Here is an 11300-nt window from a genome sequence, read left to right as displayed (position 1 = left end):
AAAAAAGCTGCTCTACGCTCGAACCGCAAATTGGGGAAGTGGTAAAGAAATTAGCTTAGTACCGTCAGAAACACTCGTATGACGATAGGCATGCTCAGTGGAACTATGAAGAGAAAAAACAAGAATGCATACTTTGAACTCGAAAAGTTTTTATTTCACCACATTAAATATATCGCTGCAATGCAGTGCTGGTTTCAAAGAATGCTATTTCCTCAGTCCCTTGCAATATGGCAAGTTCACACTGAAAAGCAACAGTTTACATATACATTAAAAGAAGTTCGCGAATGGAAATAATAGTTTCTCTCGAGACCTAGGGTAAAGCAAATGGGCATGTCGCCTCAAACGTATAAGGCACATGAAAGCTGTAATTTTGGAAGCTACTATAGCTTATTCATGTAAACGCAGCTTTACACACTTGCAACAGCTTATGACCAGTGGCTGACCAGTCAGTCACAAGAGGCTTAAAATCGGTTTGAAGTCATTCCCTTCGTAAGCAGTTGCAGGTGAGTGAAACAGCCTTAACTTGTGACACCTTGCGCTGTAAACACCAATTGTAAACAATGAATAAACCTCTTCTGTTCTTACTTAATTTGCACCATGTCGGAATTCTACATCACACTTGTGTGCATGTGAAATTGTGTGTGCATGTGACAAAATGTGAAATTGAGCCCGAAACTGACACACGTTGGCAACTGGTCACCGGCTCACACTCGACAAGTGCTTCCGGAGAGTCTGTGCCCAACTACATTGCTGTGCTGCGTCGTGTCGCTCAGTACTTCGAGTAGACAAAATTTTCGTACAAGTTCTGTGACCGGTTAGTTTGTAGGGTGAGTGAGGAAGCCATTTAGCGACACCTCGCCACACCAGATCTCGCTTTCGCTAGGGCTCAACAACTTGCGATTGCTGCGGAGTGTGCCACAAACGGAAAACCCCACATTTCCGGGCTCCAGAGACGGCAGAGGTTCGCCACATGGACAAACACCACCTACACAAGGCATGAAACGGTTCATCAATGCAAAGCCACAGCCCTGGCTCAGGGAAGACATCTCCGAGTACAGCTAGAAAATGTTGCGCACGATGCAAGTAGCTATAATTTTGAACACGCCATTTCTGTGGTGGCAAGGGACACATCATACATGCATGCCGTCAGTAGTTGGCCAAATCCAAGCACCACGCTCCAGTAGTGGAATCCAGTCATCATCTGGGATCATTGAACCAAGGTAGAAATCGTCGAAGTTCAAGTAAATGAAATCTTCATCTGCATAGATGGTGAGGCTTGGCCAACAATTGTTCTAAAGAGATAGTGTCGGCTTGGAACGGCAGCATAGACTTAAACCTAAACTGCTCTCCGGACATATTCGCAATGTAAGTTGGTGGTTCTGGGAAGTGTCCATTTTTCCACGCGGTTCAAGGGAAAGGTGCGTAAGCCACCATTGCTGACCGTGAAAAGACGTGGAGCAAGCCTGCTTGAAAGAAACCGGTTTGAAGTATTCGATAAGCTACGTGATGCCTGAGAAACAGACCTTTCCGGAAACATGTGGTGCCCCCAGCGTCTACTTTATGCACTGCGACGTCCAGATGTATGGCACGAGGAATTGTCCAAGAAGCGAAGACGTGGCAGAGGGAGAGCAAAACAGAGGGTGTGATGACCACTTTTTTTACCACTCACTCAATTTTTAGCATGTTCTGAGCTCCTAATGATAAGAAAGAGTGAATCATGCTACTACTACGATATACAAAGCATTCGAGCCGGCACGAGCGTACATCCGAAGAGCCCCACAATTCCCCCCTTTGCAATGTCGTTTGCGGAAAGGTCTATTGCGCATTCAGAAAAGGAGAGAGAGAGAGAGAGAGAGGGGGGGGGGGGGGTCCAAGAAGATGACAAATTGAAACACTCTTTGTCGAGGCTTGAGAAAGGACGGTTTTGCTCTTGTCTACCGCCTAACACAACACAAAGCACTACTATTTAAGGTGTCCTTCAATTAGCCGAGCCACTCCCACAGACTCAAGGACTGCCAAAAGAATTTCCAAGGGTCTTCGAGTAAGGACTTGGCGGACCCACATACATTCACACTAAATCTAAACTTCAAACCCAAGTACCACAAGCCTCGACTCGTTCCTTTGGCCCATGAGCCAAAGGCGTAGTACACCATCACGCAACTCGTGCAACAAGGAATTTTGCCCCCGTTGCGGAAATCTACATGGGCTACTCCAGTTGTACCCGTGGGGAAGTCACACGGCGTGATATGGCTATGTGCATGTTATAAACGCATCATTAATCCAGTCTTGAAACAGAAGTCGTACCCACTGCCAACAGCACAGCAAATGTTGACTTAACTTGTAGCATAGTCCTTTATTACGCTTTTTGTCACAAAACTTCTCCGTAACGCTATAGAAGGGCTTGGTATGCGACCACGTGTGGCACTGGAGTTGACAAGGAGCCTGAAAGCTGTCAATCTAGCTAGCACCACTGGGAACTGGGCATCCAGGACGTGCTATTGTAGTTCCGAACCCACTCTGAATGAGCCACCTTTAGATCACAGTGATGCATCAATGCACTGATAGCACCGTCCTTTTAACCAAAATTCATCAATGAAACGCATTTAACCCCAGTATGCGTTCAATTAACGACGAGGAAGTTTCTGGACCCCTGAGGATGGACGACTCCGCTCATCACGGATGAATTATAAAGCTTTCTCCTGGTGAAAACTGAAGTTAGTAGTTGGAATGCCTCGAATCCTACCTCAAGGCTAAGAACATCACAAGCTCCGCAAAGTAGCAAGCCGTCCTCCTGGCGTTCTGCATGAATAAACCTACGACACCGTACGAGCCCTGCCCGCGCACAAAAAGCTTCGGAGGTTGAGCTTGAGATCATCAAGCGCCTCAATGAGCACCACGACCCCAAGCCGGCGAAAGTGGTCAGTCGGTTCAAATTCCATCAACGGAACGAATTAAACTACGATAGCCTCTGTCTCCGAGGATGTGGCCGCACTGCAAAAAATCACTGCCGACTGCAACTTCGGTGCAGTGACGGCCGCACCGACCACTCCCTCTCTGGCAACGGCCACCACAGCCATGCTTGTGTCAAATGCCAGTTCACCACAAAAGACTCGACAGGTCCCGCAAGCCCCAGCGAGAGAATTCTCCGCTGTGCTACCGCTCGAAGTGATGATGAGGGACCGATTAATTTGTGGCATCAAGGATCCCCACCTTCAACGTTTGCTAGTGGAACGGAACATCACCTTAGACTGCGCCAGCACTTTCGCATTGAAAACAGACTCGGCCGCCAGCCAGCAACTCCAGATGCGGAAACAAGGTAAAGTGCCCAGTTCCACTGCAACCACAAGTAAGGGGCGAAATCATCAAAGAAATCCTCTATCCTTTGCGCAGGTATGCGTTCACCTGATAAATGCAAGCTCGCTAAAGATGCATGCTAATTTTTCCACAAGGGACACTTGGAAGAGCGCGTTTCAAGCAAAGAGTTCAACGAAAAGTCAAAGGAATGCTCGTCAAGTCGTACCCAACGGTTGACAGTAAAGGCGAGACGCATGGAGACCTCCGCAATGAGCAGCGTCGGTGAAGGGGACCCGTCGTGGATTATTGTCACGCTCCTGGTGGATGAATGACCTTTGGAAATAGATCAGACTTTTTCAACAAACGTCGCAGATTCCAGTTCGCTTCACCGTCCTTTCAAGCGAAACTAATTAATAAAACTCATTTAACCTTAGTATGCGTAAGTAAATAACCCTCTTCCCCACGTCTCCGATTTGAAATGTGTTGGAAGATGCAGTCAGGTCTTAAGTGAATGCGACTTTAAAATAAATGCATAATGCATGGGAGGCTAGCAGACTCCTGCGTCAGCTAAGAAATCTTAGGATACAAGTAACATACACCAAAAGGGTTCAACCGGAAAGGCAACCTGAGCCAAGTCGAGACACAAAGAGGGCTTTTCGCAGTGGCACACTAGGGAAAACTTACTGTGGAAACCCACACCCTTCTCACAGATGGCACGTTTCAATGTTTTAGACTAACCAGAGTGAAGCTGTTCAGGTCCTTAACAAGGACTGCATTACGAAGAACGGTTGCCAACACTGATGCAGCTACACTAAGGTCGCTGACCACCACGGACACCGTCCCTGGGCAAGACAGGGGACGCCAGCAGTGCCAGACACGAAATTTCTTGTCCGTGTTTACAAAGCATAAGGTCGGTCTGCCTTTCGAGTTTAGCGACACTGGTTTACACCATAGATGAGAAATTTAGTCAGCTGCAGTATGACTGCCGGCCTGGGGTTTTTAGAGGGGCGGTCCAACGATTTTCAGACTTTGGCCAATCAACTGCAGAAAATAATCTGTGTCACCCATAGAATGAAGAACAGAAAACCATATTTTCTTGTGAATGCTAATTTTTTTTATAAAAAAATAAACAAATAAAACAAATCGAAGGTTAAAGTGCCTCTCAACTCTCCACATCGCCTTTCGAGTGACGCACTCTGGGCGATCACGTATCTCCCTGGGTTCTCTCTTTACAGACCCCAGCCACTTCCTCTGTGATTATCAACTTTTCAAGGATTAGCATCATCTAAGGTCGCGGTGAGCTATCGACATAAAAGACGGTTCACCGCAGGGGTGACGGCGAGTGTAGCAGCGGTGGGGGACCGTTTTTTCTCACTTCCGCATATCCCAAAGAGTATGTCTTGTACCACTCCCCTCTGTAATGCCCCAGGGCCTTGAGGGTACTTAAATAAATAAATAAATAAATAAATCAGTTCCGTTGACCACCACAGCGGCTGCAGATCGGCAAATATTTCGTTTTCTTTGCGATTATGCTCCGGAATATCAGTTTTTCGGGGCAAAGTGACATGGGTTTTTGATCACTTTTGCATGGATAAACAAAATAAAAAATACAAACTGCCAATTCTTTCTGCACTAAAATCGTTGCACCACCCCTTTGACGTGCATCACGCAGTACTGATACACGACTGCACGTCACTACGATGTTCATCCAAATTGAAGCGAGCAGAGATGGCGATTGAACCTCGAATGCCTGGATTCTGTAGTCCAAGCTTCCTGCTTCATGTGCTCCGAGCTGTGGTGCACTAACACGCTCGGCCGCCGATCCCCTCAGCAGCGCCTTCGAAGGGTTGTGCACCTCGGTCCAGTCCCACGAGCTGACCGCTCGACCAATGTTGATGCTGTAGCCCTGCAGGCAGACAAAGTGCTTGTGGTTGCAGACTGCCACTCATCTGTGAGCTCAATTGGCGTTAACAGAGCGGTGTTTCCAGGCCTGGGTCTGCAACTGAGTGAGACCCACCTGACATGGGTCCCAAGAAGGCTGCCAGCTGGCCTTTAGTGCAGTCTCACACTAGGCACATTGTCCTGCATGTTCCTCTGGAGGGAATGGGGTCCCTTTCTTGGCCTCTTGACAGGCTGGTCACTTGGTGGGCATCCGGCTGGCACCTTTTTCGAGCCCCTCACCAACCCTGGCCAATGTCGGGCAAGGCTCGACTATGTCGAGCCTTGCCCTAAGGGAAACAAAGGAGTTTTGAGTAGTTGTTTGTAGCCTCAAAGTCTGAACCTTCACCACAACTATAGTTTGCTTCACATTCTGAGGGAAAGAAGCTGGAGCTACGAGCACAAGCATGTTATCCTGAACAGAGCTTGCACTGCACGAACCTGCATGCTTTGCAGGGATGCCGAAAACTTGGAGCTCGCCCTTCCTTGTAGCTCCCAAAGTGACACAGAGTACAGACAGAAGGTAACTTGCTCACTTGCTTGCCACAACGCCTTCCACGCAGGCACGAGAACAAGTGTACTGGCACCTGGAGTCGAGCTTGCAGCGCCTGCATGCCCTGAATGAGGACAGCACAACATGCCTCGAAATCCTGCAGAGTCTTGGGCACGAGCTGAACTGTGTGCCCAATGGCAATGACATCACTGGCTTCATGTTGAGCCTCGAGGCATGCGGGAGCATGAAGGCGCCGGGGACGCCAGATCCGGGTGCAGCTTACGAGCCTTGCCCGACATAGGCCAGGGTTGGTGAGGGGCTCGAAAAGGGTGCCAGCCGGATGCCCACCAAGTGACCAGCCTGTCAAGAGGCCAAGAAAGAGACCCCATTCCCTGCAGAGGAACGTGCAGGACGATGTACCTATTGTGAGACTTCACTAAAGACCTCAACAGCCGGCAGCCTTCTGGGGACTCAGGTCAGGTGGGCTTAACTCAATTGCAGACCCAGGCCTGGAAACACTGCTGTGTTAACGTCAATTGAGCTCACAGATGAGTGGCAGGCTGCAACCACAAGCACTTTGTTTGCCTGCAGGGTTACAGCATCAACATTGGTCAAGCGGTCAGCTCGTGGGGCTGGAAAGAGGCACATAATCCTTCGATGGCACTGCTGAGGGGATCGGCGGCCGAGCGTGTTAGTGCACCACAGCTCGGAGCACATGAAGGAGGAAGCTTGGACTGCAGAATTTAGGAATTCGAGGTTCAATCGCCGTCCCTCCTCGCTTCAATGTGGATGAACATCATACTGGCACGCAGTCATGTATCACTACTGCGTGATGCACGTCAAAGGGGTGGTGCAACGATTATAGTGTTGAAAGAATTGGCAGTTTGTATTTTTTATATTGTTTATCCAAGCTCAAGTGACCAAAAACGTGTCACTTTGCCCCGAAAAACCGCTATTCCGGTGCGTAGTCGCAAAGAAAAGAAAATATTTGCTAATCTGCAGCCGCTGTGGTGGCTAACGGAACTGATGTGTGATATGCGGAAGTGAACAAAACCTGTCCCCCTCCACTGCTACACTCGCCGTCAGCACCGTGGCAAACCGTCTTTTGTGTCGACAGCTCGCCGCGACCTTTGATGATGCTAATCCTTGAAAAGTTGATAATCGCGGAGGAAGTGCGGCCACATACTCGAGAACGGAGCCCGTCGTAGTTTGATTTGTTCCGTTGATGGAATTTGAACCAACTCGGCACTTTCGCTGGCTTTGGGTCGTGGTGCTCATTGAGGCGCTTGATGATCTCAAACTCAAACTCTGAAAGCTTTTTCGGTGCGAGCAGGGCTTGTACTGTGTCATAGTTTTATTCATGCAGAACGCCAGGAAGACGGCTTGCTACTTTGCGGAGCTTTAGATGTTTTTAGCCTCGAAGTAGGATTCGAGGCATTCCAACTATTAACTCCAGTTTTCACCAGGGGAAAGCTTTATAATTCATCCGTGATGAGCGGAGTCGTCCATCCTCGGGTGTCCAGAAACTTCCTCGTCGTTAATTGAACGCATACTGCAGTTAAATGCGTTTCATTGATGAATTTTGGTTAAAAGGACGGTGCAGTGAACAGGATGCTGCGACGTTTGTTGAGAGAGTCTGATCTACGTTCGTGGCTTCCTGGCACTGACAATACTTGATCCGAGCGAGGGGGACCGTGGGAGCGACGTTAATTGGACTCTGCATGGTGTTCTTATAAGTGTTGCCGCCGAATATAACATTCATAGCCTCGTCCCACTAGAGCGACAAACATTGTTTTTGTCCGACGACACCACAAAGTTCTGTGTCGCCGACAAACGATTGACGACGGACGAGTTCTTGTCGGTCGTTGGACTTGAAGCGCAGCAAGCAGTCCCACTGAGGAACATCTCTCGGAGACAAACCTATCCTCCTCGCCAGTTTATGCCTTCTGTTGTCTCCCTTCCCACCCTTCTACCCTTCCTCCCGGAACGAGAAGCCCTTGGTGGTCACTGCCACTCCTCGTTCCCGGCCCCGCAGTTCCGGTCCCTCGGTTGCATGTAGTAGTCACGGGCGCGGCTTGCTGGCTGGCGCCGGGCGGTCGTGTTGCAAAAGCGAATTTGCTCTGGCTGGTTTTGCTCGTGAAAACTTGGTGTGCAAGGTGGTACTTCAAGACGCCGAAGTCTACGCCCTTGCATCAGGATGGATTCACCCATGTGCGAGGACTGACCAAAGTAAGACCGCTTACCACGAAGTAGGACACAACGTTCCGCGGCAAGCCATTCTGGCAGACGAGAGACTTGTCATCACGTTCTGTGATAATGGGGATGCCGTATTGTCCACAAAGGAGCGCTTTCCCTCGATCATTCGAATATGAAGTTATAAACATCCTCAAAATCAGCGTGAAACTCCGTGGCGCTCACCTAGAATGCCTCGAACGGCTCACAAAAGGAACGATTCAGGTATTTCTAGTTTGGAAAAAGTTTGGTGTCGATTGTCAGCACTGTTTACGGAAAGTCGCCAACAGCAAATGAAGAGAAGGTGAAGATTTAATCAAGAAATAAAGTAATCGTCGCGCCTTTCACCGTGTTTGTCGGCGCGTTTTATGCCCAAAGAGCAAAACACGAAAACCGCGTCGCCAGACTTTGTTTGTCTGTGCATTTTGAAGTGTTTTGTTAACAACTCCAGTCCCACTAGGAAACAAGTTTCCTTGCCCCCGTGTTCCGCGTCGTGTCCGCCCAGGTGGGACGGCAACTCCGACAAACAGGCTGTCTGTCGGTGTCGTCTGTCGTTCGTTGTCGTGTCGTTGTCGTTTGTTGCTGTTTGTCGCTCTAGTGGGACGCGGCTATCACACTGTTTACAAATAGCACCTGCAATGAAGGTTTTAAAGTTTGATCAGTTGACTCAGCAAACACAGCCAAAGACACTTAGAATTGTGAGAAATGCTATCAGTGCATTGATGCATCACCATGATCTAAAGGTGGCTCATTCAGAGTGGGTTCGGAACTACAATAGCACGTTTCGGATGCCCAGTTCCCAGTGGTGCTGGCTAGATTTGCATCTTTCAGGCTCCTTGTCAACCCCAGAGCCACACGTGGTCGCATACCAAGCCCTTCTATAGCGTTGCAGAGAAGTTTTGTGACCAAAAGCGTAATAAAGGACTATGCTACTAGTTGAGTCAACGTTTGCTGTGCTGTTGGCAGTGGGTACGACTTCTGTTTCAAGACTGGATTAATGATGCGTTTATAACATACACATATCCATATCACGCCGTTTGACTTCCCCACGGGTACAATTGGCGTAGCCCATGCAGATTTCCGCACCAAGGGCAAAATTCCTTGTTGCACGAGTTGCGTGATGGTGTACTACACCTTTGACTTATGGGCCAAAGGAACGAGTCGAGGCTTGTGGTACTTGGGTTTGAAGTTTAGATTTAGTGTGAATGTATGTGGGTCCGCCAAGTCCTTACTCGAAGACCCTTGGAAATTCTTTTGGCAGTCCTTGAGTCGTCTGTGGGAGTGGCTCGGCTAATTGAAGGACACCTTAAATAGTAGTGCTTTGTGTTGTGTTAGGCGGTAGACAAAAGCAAGACCGTCCTTTCTCAAGCCTCGACAAAGAGTGTTTCAATTTGTCATCTTCTTGGACCCCCCCCCCCCTCTCTCCCTTTCTGAATGCGCAATAGACCTTTCCGGAAAATCCCAAGAGACTTTGCAACGGGGGGAATTGTGGGGCTCTTCAAATGTATGCTCGTGCCGGCTAGAACGCTTTGTATATAGTAGTAGTAGCACGATTCAGTCTTTCTTATCATTAGGAGCTCAGAAAATGCTAAAAATTGAGTGAGTGGTAAAAAAAAAGGTCATCACACCCTCTGTTTTGCTCTCCCTCTGCCCCCTCTGTGTTCTGAAATCACAAACTGTTAAACAAACATCAACTCCGTCTTCGCTTCTGGGACAATTCCTCTTGCCATAAATCTGGACGTCGCAGTGCATAAAGTAGACGCTGGGGACACCACATGTTTCCGGAAAGGTCTGTTGCTCACGCATCACGTAGCTTATCGAATACTTCAAACCGGTTTCTTTCAAGCAGGCTTGCTCCACGTCTTTTTGACGGTCAGCAATGGTGGCTTATGTTCCTTTCCCTTGAACCGCGTGGAAAAATGGACACTTCCCAGAACCACCAACTTACATTGCGAATATGTCTGGAGAGCAGTTTAGGTTTAAGTCTATGCTGCCGTTCCAAGCCGACACTATTTCTTTAGAACAAATGTTGACCAAGCCTCACCATCTATGCAGATGAAGATTTCATTTACTTGAACTTCGACGATTTCTACCTTGGTTCAATGATCCCAGATGATGACTGGATTCCACTACCGGAGCGTGGTGCTTGGATTTGGCCAACTACTGACGGCATGCATGTATGATGTGTCCCTTACCACCACAGAAATGGCGTGTTCAAAATTATAGCTACTTGCATCGTGCGCAACATTTTCTAGCTGTACTCGGAGATGTCTTCCCTGAGCCAGGGCTGTGGCTTGGCATTGATGAACCGTTTCATGCCTTGTGTAGGTGGTGTTTGTCCATGTGGCGAACCTCTGCCGTCTCTGGAGCCCGGAAATGTGGGGTTTTCCGTTTGTGGCACACTCCGCAGCAATCGCAAGTTGTTGAGCCCTAGCAAAAGCGAGATCTGGTGTGGCGAGGTGTCGCTAAATGGCTTCCTCACTCACCCTACAAACTAACCGGTCACAGAACTTGTACGAAAATTATGTCTACTCGATGTACTGAGCGACACGACGCAGCACAGCAATGTAGTTGGGCACAGACTCGCCGGAAGCACTTGCCGAGTGTGAACCGGTGACCAGTTGCCAACATCCTTAACCCCAAGTCTCTTCAAAAGCGAAGACAAAAAAAAAAAAAAGAGATTGAAAGAGGGGCGTACACAGAGGGTTTACATCCGCGTCAGAAGACTCCACGCTTCATATCGTCCACAAACTCTTCAGCCAACAAGTAGAATTGAGTCCAGCTGCTCTCTAACCTGTTTTATTTCTTCTGATGTTAATGCTGGGTGCCTCCCCTGTTGTTTATGCTCATATCCACATGTTATGTACAAAAGCAGAGGTTACATCCATTCGAACTGTCTGGATTAATGAAAGGAAAAGCACAGCTGCTCATCCGAACAGGTACAATCAAACGTCTGTTCCATGTCCAGGATTTTTGGGTGCAATTTTGAATCCGACACGAGTTCTTAAAACTGATTATCTTGCAGCCGTGTCAGTTTCGGGCTCAATTTCACATTTTGTCACATGCACACACAATTTCACATGCACACAAGTGTGATGTAGAATTCCGACATGGTGCAAATTAAGTAAGAACAGAAGAGGTTTATTCATTGTTTACAATTGGTGTTTACAGCGCAAGGTGTCACAAGTTAAGGCTGTTTCACTCACCTGCAACTGCTTACGAAGGGAATGACTTCAAACCGATTTTAAGCCTCTTGTGACTGACTGGTCAGCCACTGGTCATAAGCTGTTGCAAGTGTGTAAAGCTGCGTTTACATGAATAAGCTATAGTAGCTTCCAAAATT

The sequence above is a fragment of the Ixodes scapularis genome, unplaced genomic scaffold (assembly GCF_016920785.2).
Source record: "Ixodes scapularis isolate PalLabHiFi unplaced genomic scaffold, ASM1692078v2 PGA_scaffold9__187_contigs__length_104089568, whole genome shotgun sequence".
Taxonomy (NCBI): Eukaryota; Metazoa; Arthropoda; class Arachnida; order Ixodida; family Ixodidae; genus Ixodes; species Ixodes scapularis.
The sequence above is the reverse complement of the archived record's forward strand: the minus strand, read 5'-3'. Positions refer to the sequence as shown.